The sequence below is a fragment of the Anomaloglossus baeobatrachus genome, chromosome 11 (assembly GCF_048569485.1).
Source record: "Anomaloglossus baeobatrachus isolate aAnoBae1 chromosome 11, aAnoBae1.hap1, whole genome shotgun sequence".
NCBI classification, from domain to species: domain Eukaryota; kingdom Metazoa; phylum Chordata; class Amphibia; order Anura; family Aromobatidae; genus Anomaloglossus; species Anomaloglossus baeobatrachus.
Genome location: NC_134363.1, coordinates 31,785,644 through 31,799,835, shown reverse-complemented (window position 1 = coordinate 31,799,835; position 14,192 = coordinate 31,785,644). Strand labels below are relative to the sequence as shown.

Sequence of the window (14,192 nt, the reverse complement as noted above, 5' to 3'; positions counted from 1 at the left end):
ATTTTCACATCAGCGTTTTTTTAAACTGAGGCACAAATGGATTTTTTTGCCGCAAAGTGGGATCCTTTATACTGTAAATGTGTTGTCATTTCAATGCATTTGCAAGGGAATCGCGGCATTATGCGGTCGCGTGTGTCATACACTGGATCCGGTGAGATGCGGTATTTTATCTTTAACCTCCGACATAATACTGCATTTCACCTGATTTTTCATATTGCGGCGGTAACTGCAATGCTTTTCCATGAGCCGGATACTGCTCTACCGGAAGTCACCGCATTCTGGTAGGCAGGATCCTGATCTCACTACTGAGCATGCCCAGAAAGTAGTTCCTCCCCCATGATTTCTAGTGGAGATTCATCAGTTGAAGACAGAAGACCAGGATTGTGGAGGGATTAGAGGGAGTAATAAACATGGAGTTCCTAAGTTTGTCTGTGTACTTATTTCTAATAAAGTATTTTTTCACTGTTTATTGGAGATTCTTAATGGCCGGGTCAAACTTGGCCTGACATTAAGAATCTCGGGCCTTATATCAGCTGGTAAAACAAAGCTCGTATTAACCCCTTATTACCCAGCGTTCCACCTGGCACCAGGGCCGCTGGAAGAGTTGTATACAGCAACAGAACATGGCGCTTCCATCAAAGTGCCATTTTCTGGGGCGGCTGCGGACTGCAATTCGCAGCGGGGGGGGTCCAGAAAGCTTGGGCTACCCTGCGCTGTGGATTCCAATCGCCAGCTGCCTAGTTGTACCTAGCTGAACACAAAAATTGGGCGAGGCCCACGTAATTTTTTTTTTTTTTTTTTTTGTTTCATAAAATTCATGAAATTATTAAAAAAAAAAAAAAAAAAAAAAAAAAGGGCTTCCCTATATTTTTGGTTCCCACCTTGTTACAAATAGGCAGCTGAGGGTTGGGGGCAGCCTGTACCTGACTGCTGACCTGGTAGCATACAAAAATATGACGAAGCCAATGTCATATATTTTTTTTTTTTAGTTTTTGTGCAAAAAAAGAAAAAAAAAAAAAGGCCTGGTTTTTCCATCATTTTTCCACCAAGCAGTGGGGGTTAGCAGCCAGTAGCTACTTAGGTTACCCTTAGCAATAGAAAATGCAGCGGGAGCCCACACTTTTTTTTTACCCCTAATCCTGGGGTTAGGGTTTTGTGTTTCAGGGTTTTTGCTTTTTTTTAATGAGTTAAAAAAAATTGACATGGGCTTCGCCCATCGAGCATTTTACTGCTCACTCATCCCTACTCCTGACCTCACAGCCAGCAGAACAAGTAATCAGCTGACTCCAGTGTCGGCCAATTACTGGTTCTGTGTCCCCCTGTATCCATCGCAGCGTGTGCGGGCTGTGAGGTCACCGGAGTTCAGCTGACTAGTGCCGGCCGATAAATTCTGTGTCCCGCTGAAGAAGGATCCGGTGAAATAACAATTGTTGTTGCATGCGCTGCACATTCAATACACAGGATCCGGTCATATACGGTTTGCGGTTTTTGCCTACAGGCAAAAAAAACCCCTGATGTGAAAGTAGCCTTATTGTTATTTATTACTGACCCCGTGCAGTTCTTTGTTAGCGCTGCAGGAATCTCCAGCCACACTGAGCACCCGAGCATGGTAGTGCCCGCTCATCACTAGATACTAGTACACAGCACCCGAGCATGGTAGTGCCCGCTCATCACTAGTTACCAGTACTGAGCACCTGAGCATGGTAGTGCCCGCTCATCACTAGTTACCAGTACTGAGCACCTGAGCATGGTAGTGCCCGCTCATCACTAGTTACCAGTACTGAGCACCTGAGCATGGTAGTGCCCGCTCATCACTAGTTACCAGTACTGAGCACCCGAGCATGGTAGTGCTCACTCATCACTAGTTACCAGTACTGAGCACCTGAGCATGGCAGTGCCCGCTCATCACTAGTTACCAGTACAGAGCACCCGAGCATGGTAGTGCCCGCTCATCACTAGTTACCAGTACTGAGCACCCGAGCATGGTAGTGTCCGCTCATCACTAGTTACGAGTACTGAGCACCCGAGCATGGTAGTGTCCGCTCATCACTAGTTACGAGTACTGAGCACCCGAGCATGGTAGTGCCCGCTCATCACTAGTTACCAGTACTGAGCACCCGAGCATGGTAGTGCCCGCTCATCACTAGTTACCAGTACTGAGCACCCGAGCATGGTAGTGTCCGCTCATCACTAGTTACCAGTACAGAGCACCCGAGCATGGTAGTGCCCGCTCATCACTAGTTACCAGTACTGAGCACCCGAGCATGGTAGTGCCCGCTCATCACTAGTTACGAGTACTGAGCACCCGAGCATGGTAGTGTCCGCTCATCACTAGTTACGAGTACTGAGCACCCGAGCATGGTAGTGCCCGCTCATCACTAGTTACGAGTACTGAGCACCCGAGCATGGTAGTGTCCGCTCATCACTAGTTACGAGTACTGAGCACCCGAGCATGGTAGTGCCCGCTCATCACTAGTTACGAGTACTGAGCACCCGAGCATGGTAGTGTCCGCTCATCACTAGTTACGAGTACTGAGCACCCGAGCATGGTAATGTCCGCTCATCACTAGTTACGAGTACTGAGCACCCGAGCATGGTAGTGTCCGCTCATCACTAGTTACGAGTACTGAGCACCCGAGCATGGTAGTGCCCGCTCATCACTAGTTACGAGTACTGAGCACCCGAGCATGGTAGTGTCCGCTCATCACTAGTTACCAGTACTGAGCACCTGAGCATGGTAGTGCCCGCTCATCACTAGTTACCAGTACTGAGCACCCAAGCATGGCAGTGCCCGCTCATCACTAGATACTAGTACAGAGCACCTGAGCATGATAGTGCCCGCTCATCACTAGATACGAGTATTGAGCACCCGAGCATGATAGTGCCCACTCATCACTAGTTATGAGTACTGAGCACCTGAGCATGGTAGTGCTCGCTCATCACTAGTTACCAGTACCGAGCACCCGAGCATGGTAGTGCCCGCTCATAACTAGTTACGAGTACTGAGCACCCGAGCATGGTAGTGCTCGCTCATCACTAGTTACCAGTACTGAGCACCCGAGCATGGTAGTGCTCGCTCATCACTAGTTACGAGTACTGAGCACCCGAGCATGGTAGTGCCCGCTCATCACTAGCTACCAGTACTGAGCACCCGAGCATGGTAGTGCCCGCTCATCACTAGTTACCAGTACTGAGCACCCGAGCATGGTAGTGCTCGCTCATCACTAGTTACGAGTACTGAGCACCCGAGCATGGTAGTGCCCACTCATCACTAGTTATCAGTACTGAGCACCCGAGCATGGTAGTGCCCGCTCATCACTAGTTACCAGTACTGAGCACCCGAGCATGGTAGTGCCCACTCATCACTAGTTATCAGTACTGAGCACCCGAGCATGGTAGTGCCCGCTCATCACTAGTTACCAGTACTGAGCACCCGAGCATGGTAGTGCCCGCTCATCACTAGTTACGAGTACTGAGCACCCGAGCATGGTAGTGTCCGCTCATCACTAGTTACGAGTACTGAGCACCTGAGCATGGTAGTGCCCACTCATCACTAGTTATCAGTACTGAGCACCCGAGCATGGTAGTGCCCGCTCATCACTAGTTACCAGTACTGAGCACCCGAGCATGGTAGTGCCCGCTCATCACTAGTTACGAGTACTGAGCACCTGAGCATGGTAGTGCCCGCTCATCACTAGTTACGAGTACTGAGCACCTGAGCATGGTAGTGCCCGCTCATCACTAGTTACGAGTACTGAGCACCTGAGCATGGTAGTGCCCGCTCATCACTAGTTACGAGTACTGAGCACCTGAGCATGGTAGTGCTCGCTCATCACTAGTTACGAGTACTGAGCACCCGAGCATGGTAGTGCCCGCTCATCACTAGTTACCAGTACTGAGCACCCGAGCATGGTAGTGCCCGCTCATCACTATTCACAATCTATCTTTTTATTTGGCCCTAATCTCTAGAAATCCATTAAATCAGATATTTCAAAGGGGAATAATATTGGAAATTCAAGTATTTATTAAAACACGAATGTCAGGAGAGCAAATGGGTCGCTCTTTACCGCTCAGTAATAAAATCTTACGACGACGTGAGCTCTCACTATGAAGACAGCAATAGAAAGAAAAAAAAAAAAAACACAGTTTGCAAATTTCCAGGTCTAGATGTTACAGAATATTCCCCGGTGGAAAGGAGCAGCGTAAATCACCCGTTCTGATACGGTGCAGACGACAAGTTTTACTGCGCATCTACAGACAGGACACGTTCTGCGCGCAAATCAGGGGCCATATATCGTGAGCTGTCCAGGTAAAGAAATAATCTCATCTCACCGACGACAGCGAGACTCCGACTCTCTAGAAAAATATATGGAGGCGGCTAAATGTGAATACAAATGAAAGCGCGGCGCTGATACTTTTTATCTGGTATGGGGCCCTCGGTCGACGCCTGTGTCTAAGTCTATGGAGAAGGAAACAGCGCTCATCCTGCTCTCCCTACAAAAAAAGAGGCCAAAGGTGATAACGCTCCTGATACCAAAGGACACGGCCATTTTTCATTTTGGTATTGTGATGTAAATTGTTTGGTAAAAATTACCTGGAAATATTAATTTATCTCTAGATTATATGGACGGGGAGACGCCAAATATGATTATCTACTTTATTATTAAACTGGGAAAATGGGGTGAGTCAAATTGGTATTTTTAAAAACATTTTTTAGTATCATTTTTTATAGTGCTATATGCTGCAACACAACACTTTAGCAATATGGTGAACGTCATTGGTCTCCTATGAAGTGTAGCCTGTGGCTGGTCTTCACAAGAACACCAGGCAGCTCTGAAGGATTTTGGTAGACTCCCAGCGACCGTGGTATCCCATTAGTCCCACCGATCTCATTGCAAGGAGTAGATCAGTTAGAGCTCACATTGTAGCCATGTACAGGTCTCTTCCAGTGATTGACAGCAGCAATAAAATGGTTAAATAGTTGTGATCGGAATCTGTTACAGGCAGATTCTGGATGTGTAAGGCTACATTCACACTTGCGTTGAACGGCATCCGTTCCATTGCGTTGTGTGACGGATGCACCGGATACGTTGCATATAATGGCACAATGGATGCAACGGATCGTACAGCCGGGCGCTCAGCTGAGCTCTCTCACATGCCGGCAGCCGGGCGCTCAGCTGAGAGCTCTCACATGCCGGTGGCCGGGCGCTCAGCTGAGAGCTCTCACATGCCGGCGGCCGGGGCGCTCAACTGAGAGCTCTCACATGCCGGCGGCCGGGGCGCTCAACTGAGAGCTCTCACATGCCGGCGGCCGGGGCGCTCAGCTGAGAGCTCTCACATGCCGGCGGCCGGGGCGCTCAGCTGAGAGCTCTCACATGCCGGCGGCCGGGCGATCAGCTGAGCACTCTCACATGCCGGCGGCCGGGGCGCTCAGCTGAGAGCTCTCACATGCCGGCGGCCGGGGCGCTCAGCTGAGAGCTCTCACATGCCGGCGGCCGGGGCGCTCAGCTGAGCACTCTCACATGCCGGCGGCCGGGGGCGCTCAGCTGAGCACTCTCACATGCCGGCGGCCGGGGCGCTCAGCTGAGCACTCTCACATGCCGGCGGCCGGGGCGCTCAGCTGAGCACTCTCACATGCCGGCGGCCGGGGCGCTCAGCTGAGCACTCTCACATGCCGGCGGCTGGGCGATCAGCTGAGCACTCTCACATGCCGGCGGCCGGGGCGATCAGCTGAGAGCTCTCACATGCCGGCGGCTGGGCGATCAGCTGAGAGCTCTCACATGCCGGCGGCTGGGCGATCAGCTGAGAGCTCTCACATGCCGGCGGCTGGGCGATCAGCTGAGAGCTCTCACATGCCGGCGGCTGGGCGATCAGCTGAGAGCTCTCACATGCCGGCGGCTGGGCAATCAGCTGAGAGCTCTCACATGCCGGCGGCTGGGCGATCAGCTGAGCATTCGGCCACCGAGAGACAAAATAAAGTTTCTGTGATTAAAAAAAATAATGGAGCATGCGCAATGAAAAATAGAGGATTCCGCCGCTCAAAAAAACATTACATGCTGCGTTCCTTCCGCCCGACAGAAGCAATGCAGGTACTTTTGGCACAACCATCATCCATACAAGTCTATGGGAAACAGCGGAATCTGTTAATGGATTCCGCTGTTTTCCAAAAAGGCGGATTGTGACTGAAGGTAATTAACGTAAGTGTGAAAGTACCCAGACAGCATCTAGGCTACTGAGCTCACACCACACATGCCAACCCCGGCTAGTGATGAGCGGGCACTACCATGCTCAGGTTCTTGGTACTCGTATGAGGAGTTAGCAGCTCAGATGGGCAAGACTAGAATGCCCAAGTATAGTGGAAATTCGAGAAGATCTGGAAAAATGCTCAAATTCCCCATTGACTTCTATTATACTCAGTACTCAAGTTGTGTCCATTCGAGCGTCCAACTGCTCTTCACGAGTACTGAGCACCCGAGCATGGTAGTGCCCGCTCATCACTAGTTACGAGTACTGAGCACCCGAGCATGGTAGTGCCCGCTCATCACTAGTTACGAGTACTGAGCACCCGAGCATGGTAGTGCCCGCTCATCACTAGTTACCAGTACTGAGCACCCGAGCATGGTAGTGCCCGCTCATCACTAGTTACGAGTACTGAGCACCCGAGCATGGTAGTGCCCGCTCATCACTAGTTACGAGTACTGAGCACCCGAGCATGGTAGTGCCCGCTCATCACTAGTTACCAGTACTGAGCACCCGAGCATGGTAGTGCCCGCTCATCACTAGTTACGAGTACTGAGCACCCGAGCATGGTAGTGCCCGCTCATCACTAGTTATCAGTACTGAGCACCCGAGCATGGTAGTGCCCGCTCATCACTAGTTACGAGTACTGAGCACCTGAGCATGGTAGTGCCCGCTCATCACTAGTTACGAGTACTGAGCACCTGAGCATGGTAGTGCCCGCTCATCACTAGTTACGAGTACTGAGCACCCGAGCATGGTAGTGCCCGCTCATCACTAGTTACGAGTACTGAGCACCTGAGCATGGTAGTGACCGCTCATCACTAGTTACCAGTACTGAGCACCTGAGCATGGTAGTGCCCGCTCATCACTAGTTACCAGTACTGAGCACCCGAGCATGGTAGTGCCCGCTCATCACTAGTTACCAGTACTGAGCACCCGAGCATGGTAGTGCCCGCTCATCACTAGTTACCAGTACTGAGCACCCGAGCATGGTAGTGCCCGCTCATCACTAGTTACGAGTACTGAGCACCCGAGCATGGTAGTGCCCGCTCATCACTAGTTACGAGTACTGAGCACCTGAGCATGGTAGTGCCCGCTCATCACTAGTTACCAGTACTGAGCACCAGAGCATGGTAGTGCCCGCTCATCACTAGTTACCAGTACTGAGCACCCGAGCATGGTAGTGCCCGCTCATCACTAGTTACGAGTACTGAGCACCTGAGCATGGTAGTGCCCGCTCATCACTAGTTACGAGTACTGAGCACCTGAGCATGGTAGTGCCCGCTCATCACTAGTTACCAGTACTGAGCACCCGAGCATGGTAGTGCCCGCTTATCACTAGTTACCAGTACTGAGCACCTGAGCATGGTAGTGTCCGCTCATCACTAGTTACCAGTACTGAGCACCTGAGCATGGTAGTGCCCGCTCATCACTAGTTACCAGTACTGAGCACCTGAGCATGGTAGTTACCACTCATCACTAGTTACCAGTACTGAGCAACTGAGCATGGTAGTGCTCGCTCATCACTAGTTACAAGTACTGAGTGTGACGACATGGACTCACATGGGTTAAAGTTTCTTAACATTCAGCCAGACTATTGTTCTTATGTGTGCTAAGTCATGTTTGCTTAGCTATTGCTCTCCAGACTTTTCCAGTAATCATTGTATTGTAGTTGTGTATTGATAATGTAATTACCTTAGTAGCCATTGTCTAGTCGGTGACTTGCCGACTCCATGTAGATATACTGAGTCTTTCTATGCACATCATTTAAATGAGCATTATCCATGCAGCTTGAAATTCATCCAATGGGAGAAGCAATCTTGTCCAACCAATCGATGAGGACGTAGTGTATCCTAAGGGAAGGTTATGGCTATAAAAGGGACTTCTTTAAGCCACCAGGGTTGATGAAGGTTGATGGATGCTGATGGATCCAGTCTAAGCTCTTTGGAGCTGACTAGAGGATCAGGATATCTTATGGCTTCAATCTAGGGACTCCAGTCCCGGTTGGAGACCATATCCACAGCCTAGGGATTTCGACTCCGGCTGCCAGGATTGTAACATCAAACCAGGACTACCTAAGGAGGACACTCAGGTTGGGACAGTTCAGTCACCTGTTACAGACTTTGCAGACCTCACACAGCTTCCTGAATCTGGCATTATTCCTTTCTCGGTGGGTGCCCGCCAAAAGCGGGGTGCTGCTGGACTGGAGTAAGCGGCCCTGGAAGCTCTGAGGCATGGACATTCTAAATCCCTGGTGAGCCAGCGGAAGGGTGAGACTCTGTTGCCTGTTACATTTGTGTTTTGCTGGTTATGTGTTATGTGCCGTTAATTGTTTGGGGATCCAATAAAGTCTAATTATTGTGGTTCCCTCACCCTGTGTTGTCTGAGTAGTGTTACGCCCATGGTTAAGGAGGCCGGCGTTCAGTTGGGATGAGCCCTGAGCCACGCTGTCTTTCTAAAGGCGGCGGGTATTAGTGGACGAGAGCACCCACTGAGCCCCGTGTCTCCACACTGAGCACCCGAGCATGGTAGTGCCCGCTCATCACTAGTTACGAGTACTGAGCAGCCGAGTATGGTAGTGCCCGCTCATCACTAGTTACCAGTACTGAGCACCCGAGCATGGTAGTGCCCGCTCATCACTAGTTACGAGTACTGAGCACCTGAGCATGGTAGTGCCCGCTCATCACTAGTTACGAGTACTGAGCACCTGAGCATGGTAGTGCCCGCTCATCACTAGTTACCAGTACTGAGCACCTGAGCATGGTAGTGCCCGCTCATCACTAGTTACTAGTACTGAGCACCCGAGCATGGTAGTTCCCACTCATCACTAGTTACGAGTACTGAGCACCCGAGCATGGTAGTGCCCGCTCATCACCAGTTACGAGTACTGAGCACCCGAGCATGGTAGTGCCCGCTCATCACCAGTTACGAGTACTGAGCACCCGAGCATGGTAGTGCCCGCTCATCACTAGTTACGAGTACTGAGCAGCCGAGTATGGTAGTTCCCACTCATCACTAGTTACTAGTACTGAGCACCCGAGCATGGTAGTGCCCGCTCATCACTAGTTACGAGCACTGAGCATCTGAGCATGGTAGTGCCTGCTCATCACTAGTTACGAGCACTGAGCATGGTAGTGCCCACTCTTCCCTTAGTTAGGTATCCTCTGCCTAACAGCCTAGATGCAGTCGTAGCTACTGATTATGGTACCCAAGGGGTTTAGACAAGGAAGATCAGAGTTTTCTCTAACCATTACTCCTTATAGCGGTGTGTGTGTGTGCGTGTGTGTGTGTGTGTGCGTGTGTATATAGATAGATAGATAGATAGAGGGATAGATAGATAGATAGTATATATTAGTATATATATTATTTTTTTTAAAAAAAAATTTGTATACATTTTTTTTTATATGTATGCAAAATCTCTGTCTGGGGGGTCCGGAGTACAATTGTGCCGAAAATGATGACACTTTTTAAAAAGCTGCTGAATTCTAGAAGTGAACATCCAACAAAACACCGCCATATGTGAAAAAGACAAAAAAACAGACAGGAAAACACAAAATAGGCGCAAATTAAAAAAAATAAGGCGCAAAAATAAATTAACAAAAAAGTAAATACAATAATTAATCGAGTCTTAAAGACCCCAAATCCTAAAAAATAGCAGAAATATGACTAAAAAAAAATATATTAAAAAAAAAAAAAATACTCACCAATTAAATTCCCCCTCCCATACAAAACCTGGACAATCCCTTTAAGCATAGTCACTCCCCATTGTAGTGAATGGGAGGTCCCTGTATGGGTCTGCACTGGCTCCTATGTGCAGACATCACGTGACTGGGTGGCCACCGTGCCCTCACACATAACTGGGCACAGCTCGCCCCCCACCAGCCCCCCAGGGTCACACGTCACAGACCCCCATCTCCCACCACCACCACCCTGGTCACATGACCTCACCTCGTCCCTCCGGGCAGCCTCAGAGGTCAGCGCCTGAACGCCGTTTCCATCACAACCAAAGGAAGGTGAAGAAAAAAAAAAAGATGAAAAAAAATACTCGCACAGATGATGCTCAGCCAATAGGAGGCGTTCTCTTTGCTGCCGGTGACGTCACAGTTTGCGTTGATAACAGGAAGTCGGTCTCGTCACGTGACCGTCCGGCAGCGGCGGCCATCTTGCAGGAGGCATTTTCATTTTTACCTCCTTTGTCATAAATTGATAAAATTATATATATTTTCTTATAATTATAAAGTGGAAACCGATAGAAAAATGTTTTTTGTTCCATTTTATGACTAGAAGCCTATTATCAATTCAAATCTACCAGTTAATAGATGATGTATGTTTAAACATTGTGCGATGGTGACTCGGTCACATACAGCTTTTACCTCAGATTTCCAAATCTATGCAATTGTGATTAAAATGAGTTTTTAACCATAGCGTTACCAGTGAATATAGTTGTATGTGATAACGTGACACCAACTAGTGACATTGGTTGTACCGTTTGGCGCAAATATGGCCGCCGTTCTTGTGTTTTGTAGCAGTTACAAGTAAACCACTAGTGGTTTTACCACACGTAATGGCTGCTGCTCGGTTGCATCTTACACTGACAACCAGAGGCACCGTTACTGTGTACTGTGTTTCCACCGTAACAAAAAAAAACCCATCAGGCCTCATTCGGACCACCATGAAAAATGTATAAGTCCTACCCATAATTTTCACAGACACAAGACGTACCCCTAATAATCTATGGGGCTAGATATACGTCCAAGTTTTTTTGCCCACAAGACACGTACACGTCAGTTTTGATCCATGTCTTGAATCAAACTCTTTGGGTCCATGAAAGACCTCACACGGTGGACATCTGTAGTTTGGTTCGAGAAGCTTGAGAAAACTTCTCATACCCCCAAAAAGATCTAATAAAATTCTAAGGCTATGGTGTTTCAAGCACGGACTTAACTCCCTTAGGCATGGAGGTCACTAGAGCTTCACAGGAGCCACTGGATTCTTTTCCATCCTCCATGACAAGATCATGGAGCTGGTGGATGTTACAGACCTTGCTCTCATCTAACGTCCGTTTGAGGAGGCCCCATAGATTCTCCATAGGATTTAGGTCTGGAGATGCTTGACCAGTCCAGCACTTTTTCCCTCAGCTTCTTTAGAAAGGCAGTGGGGGTCTTGAAGGTGTTTGGGGTCATTATCATGTTGGAATATGAAGGGAGGAGATCATGCTGTGCTTCAGTATGTCGGACATGTTGGCATGCATGGTTCCCTCAATGATCTGAAGCCCCCCCACAGATGGCAGCATTCATGCAGCCCCAAACCATGACCCTCCACCACCATGCCTGACTGCAGGCAGGACACACTTGTCTATGTACTCATCACTTAATTGCCGTCACACACGCTTGACACCATATGAACCAAATAGGTTTATCTTGGTCTCATCAGATCAAAAGACACCTCCAGTAATCTAAGGGGTGCTTCACACACAGCGAGATCGCTGCTGAGATCGCTGCTGAGTCACGGTTTTTGTGACGCAGCAGTGACCTCATTAGCGATCTCGCTGTGTGTGACACTGAGCAGCGATCTGGCCCCTGCTGTGAGATCGCTGCTCGTTACACACAGCCCTGGTTCGTTTTTTTATTGTTGCTCTCCCGCTGTGACGCACACATCGCTGTGTGTGACAGCGAGAGAGCGACGAAATGAAGCGAGCAGAGAGCAGGAGCCGGCATCTGGCAGCTGCGGTAAGCTGTAACCAGGGTAAACATCGGTTAACCAAGGTGGTTACCCGATATTTATCTTCGATACCAGCCTCCGCCGCCAGTGCCGGCTCCCTGCACATGTAGCTGCAGTACACATCGGGTTAATTAACCCGATGTGTACTGTAGCTAGGAGTGCAGGGAGCCAGCGCTAAGCAGTGTGCGCGGCTCCCTGCTCTCTGCACATGTAGCGACGTTATGATCGCTGCTGCGTCGCTGTGTTTGACAACTAAGCAGCGATCATAACAGCGACTTACAAGGTCGCTGTTACGTCACAGAAAATGGTGACGTAACAGCGACGTCGTTGTCGCTGTCGCTATGTGTGAACCCAGCCTAAGTCCTTAGTCGGCTTGTCTTCAGTAAACTGTCTGCAGCTTTATCGTGCATGATCTTTAGAAGAGGCTTCCTTCTGGGATGAAAGCCATGCAGAGCATTTTTTTTTGTCATTTAACTCTATAATGGTAGGTTGAATTGAATTATGTTACGTATGGGGAGTGGCCTGATGATTTAAAATGAATGTCCATCGTTCCCTTGCTTTTGTTTTCATCAATGTGATGCAGTGTGCAACATATGGTCTGAAAACTAACAGCCAAACCCCCTACCCCTGTAGTTTGCAGCGTATGGTCTGAGTACTGACAGGCGGACCCCCCAGCCCTGTAACCTCTGCAGTGTGTGGTGTATGGTCTGAGCACCGACAGGCAGACCCCCACCCCTGTAACCTCTGCAGTGTGCGGCGTATGGTCTGAGCACTGATAGGCAGACCCCCACCCTTGTAACCCCTGCAGTGTTCAGTATATGGTCTGAGCACTGACAGGTGGACTCCCACCTCTGTAACCTCTGCAGTGTACGGCGTATGGTCTGAGCACTTACAGGCGGACCACCCCCCCCCACCCCAATAGCCTCTGCAGTGTGCAGCGTATGGTCTGAGCACTGACAGGCGGTCCCCCCACCCCTGTAACCTCTGCAGTGTGTGGTGTATGATCTGAGCACTGACAGGTGAACCCCCCACCCCTGTAACCTCTGCAGTGTGCAGCATATGGTCTGAGCACTGACAGGCGGACCCCCCATTCCTGTAACCTCTACAGTTTGTGGTGTATGATCTGAGCACTGACAGGTGGACCCCTCCACCCCTGTAACCTCTGCAGCAATGCTGGCAGCACTCCTACATCTGTACTGAAAAGACGACCTCTGGCTATGACGCTGAGCTTGTGCACTCAGCTTCTGTGGTCGACCATGGTGAGGCATGTTCTGAGTGGATCCGGTTGTCTTGTTATACTGCTGTATGGTCTTGGCCACCGTGCTACAGTGTCAGGGTGTTGGAAATCTTCTTATAACCTTGGCCATCAACAATTCTTTCTTTTTTTTAGATATTTAGAGAATTCTTTGCCATGAGGAGCCATGTTGAACTTCCAGTGACCAGTATGAGAGAGCTTGAGCGATAACACCAAATATAACACCCCTGCTCCCCATTCACACCTGATACCTTGTAACACTAATGAGTCAAATGACACTGGAGGGGGAAAATGGCTAATTGGGGATGTACTTGTGGCGCCCCTGAGGCTTCAGGTTGCCACAGGGTATTGCATCTCACTTAAGGTGCAGTACTCATCCCGGGTAAGGAGGAGGTTATTTGCTGGTGTTTCTCACATTCACAAACAATTCATAGTCAGGTGCTCTGCAACTGGGATTGGCCTAGGTAGACAGTGGGGTGGCCATCACGAGGCATGGGACTTTTCCGGTCACTAAGACAACCACCTAGATGGTGGACACCACTTGGGGAAAAGGAAGGGGCATCTACACACTTGAGCAGTTACCCCCGGGCACAGCTTGGGGTGAGGAGCACAGTCAGGACCTCGGTCCAATCTTCTTTAAACTCACTTCTGGGAGCGCCGTAAGACCCATGGCTTGGAGCATCCAGCTCAGCCCGGGCTCTCTACAGCTACAGAGGATACAGGGTCTGCGGAGAGTGCAGGAAACACCCGCATCCCGTTCCATATTCCATACTCTAGATTGGGGGTACCCCAACCCGAAAGGACACACAGTGGGAACACCGGTGGTGACCTCCGAATTATCCGGGATCGGCTGGGGCCCATCATGGCGGAAACCGGCACTCCGTGGGCGGCTATCATACAGTGAATAAAGACCTTGAACCGCAACCACTGTGTCAGCCCGTCCTTGCCGGCGTGCTTCGGCGCAAACGGCCTCTAC

General features: G+C 49.8%; 1 long non-coding RNA gene across 1 annotated transcript in view; it reads right to left on the bottom strand.

Moving 5' to 3' along the window:
- Positions 1-10,331, bottom strand: part of LOC142256138 (uncharacterized) — a 33,679-nt gene extending 23,348 nt beyond the window's left edge. The window contains exon 1 of the long non-coding RNA XR_012727489.1: positions 10,189-10,331. This is a non-coding gene — a long non-coding RNA (uncharacterized LOC142256138). The remainder of the gene's footprint in view (positions 1-10,188) is intronic.
- Between the last annotated feature and the right edge of the window lie 3,861 nt (positions 10,332-14,192).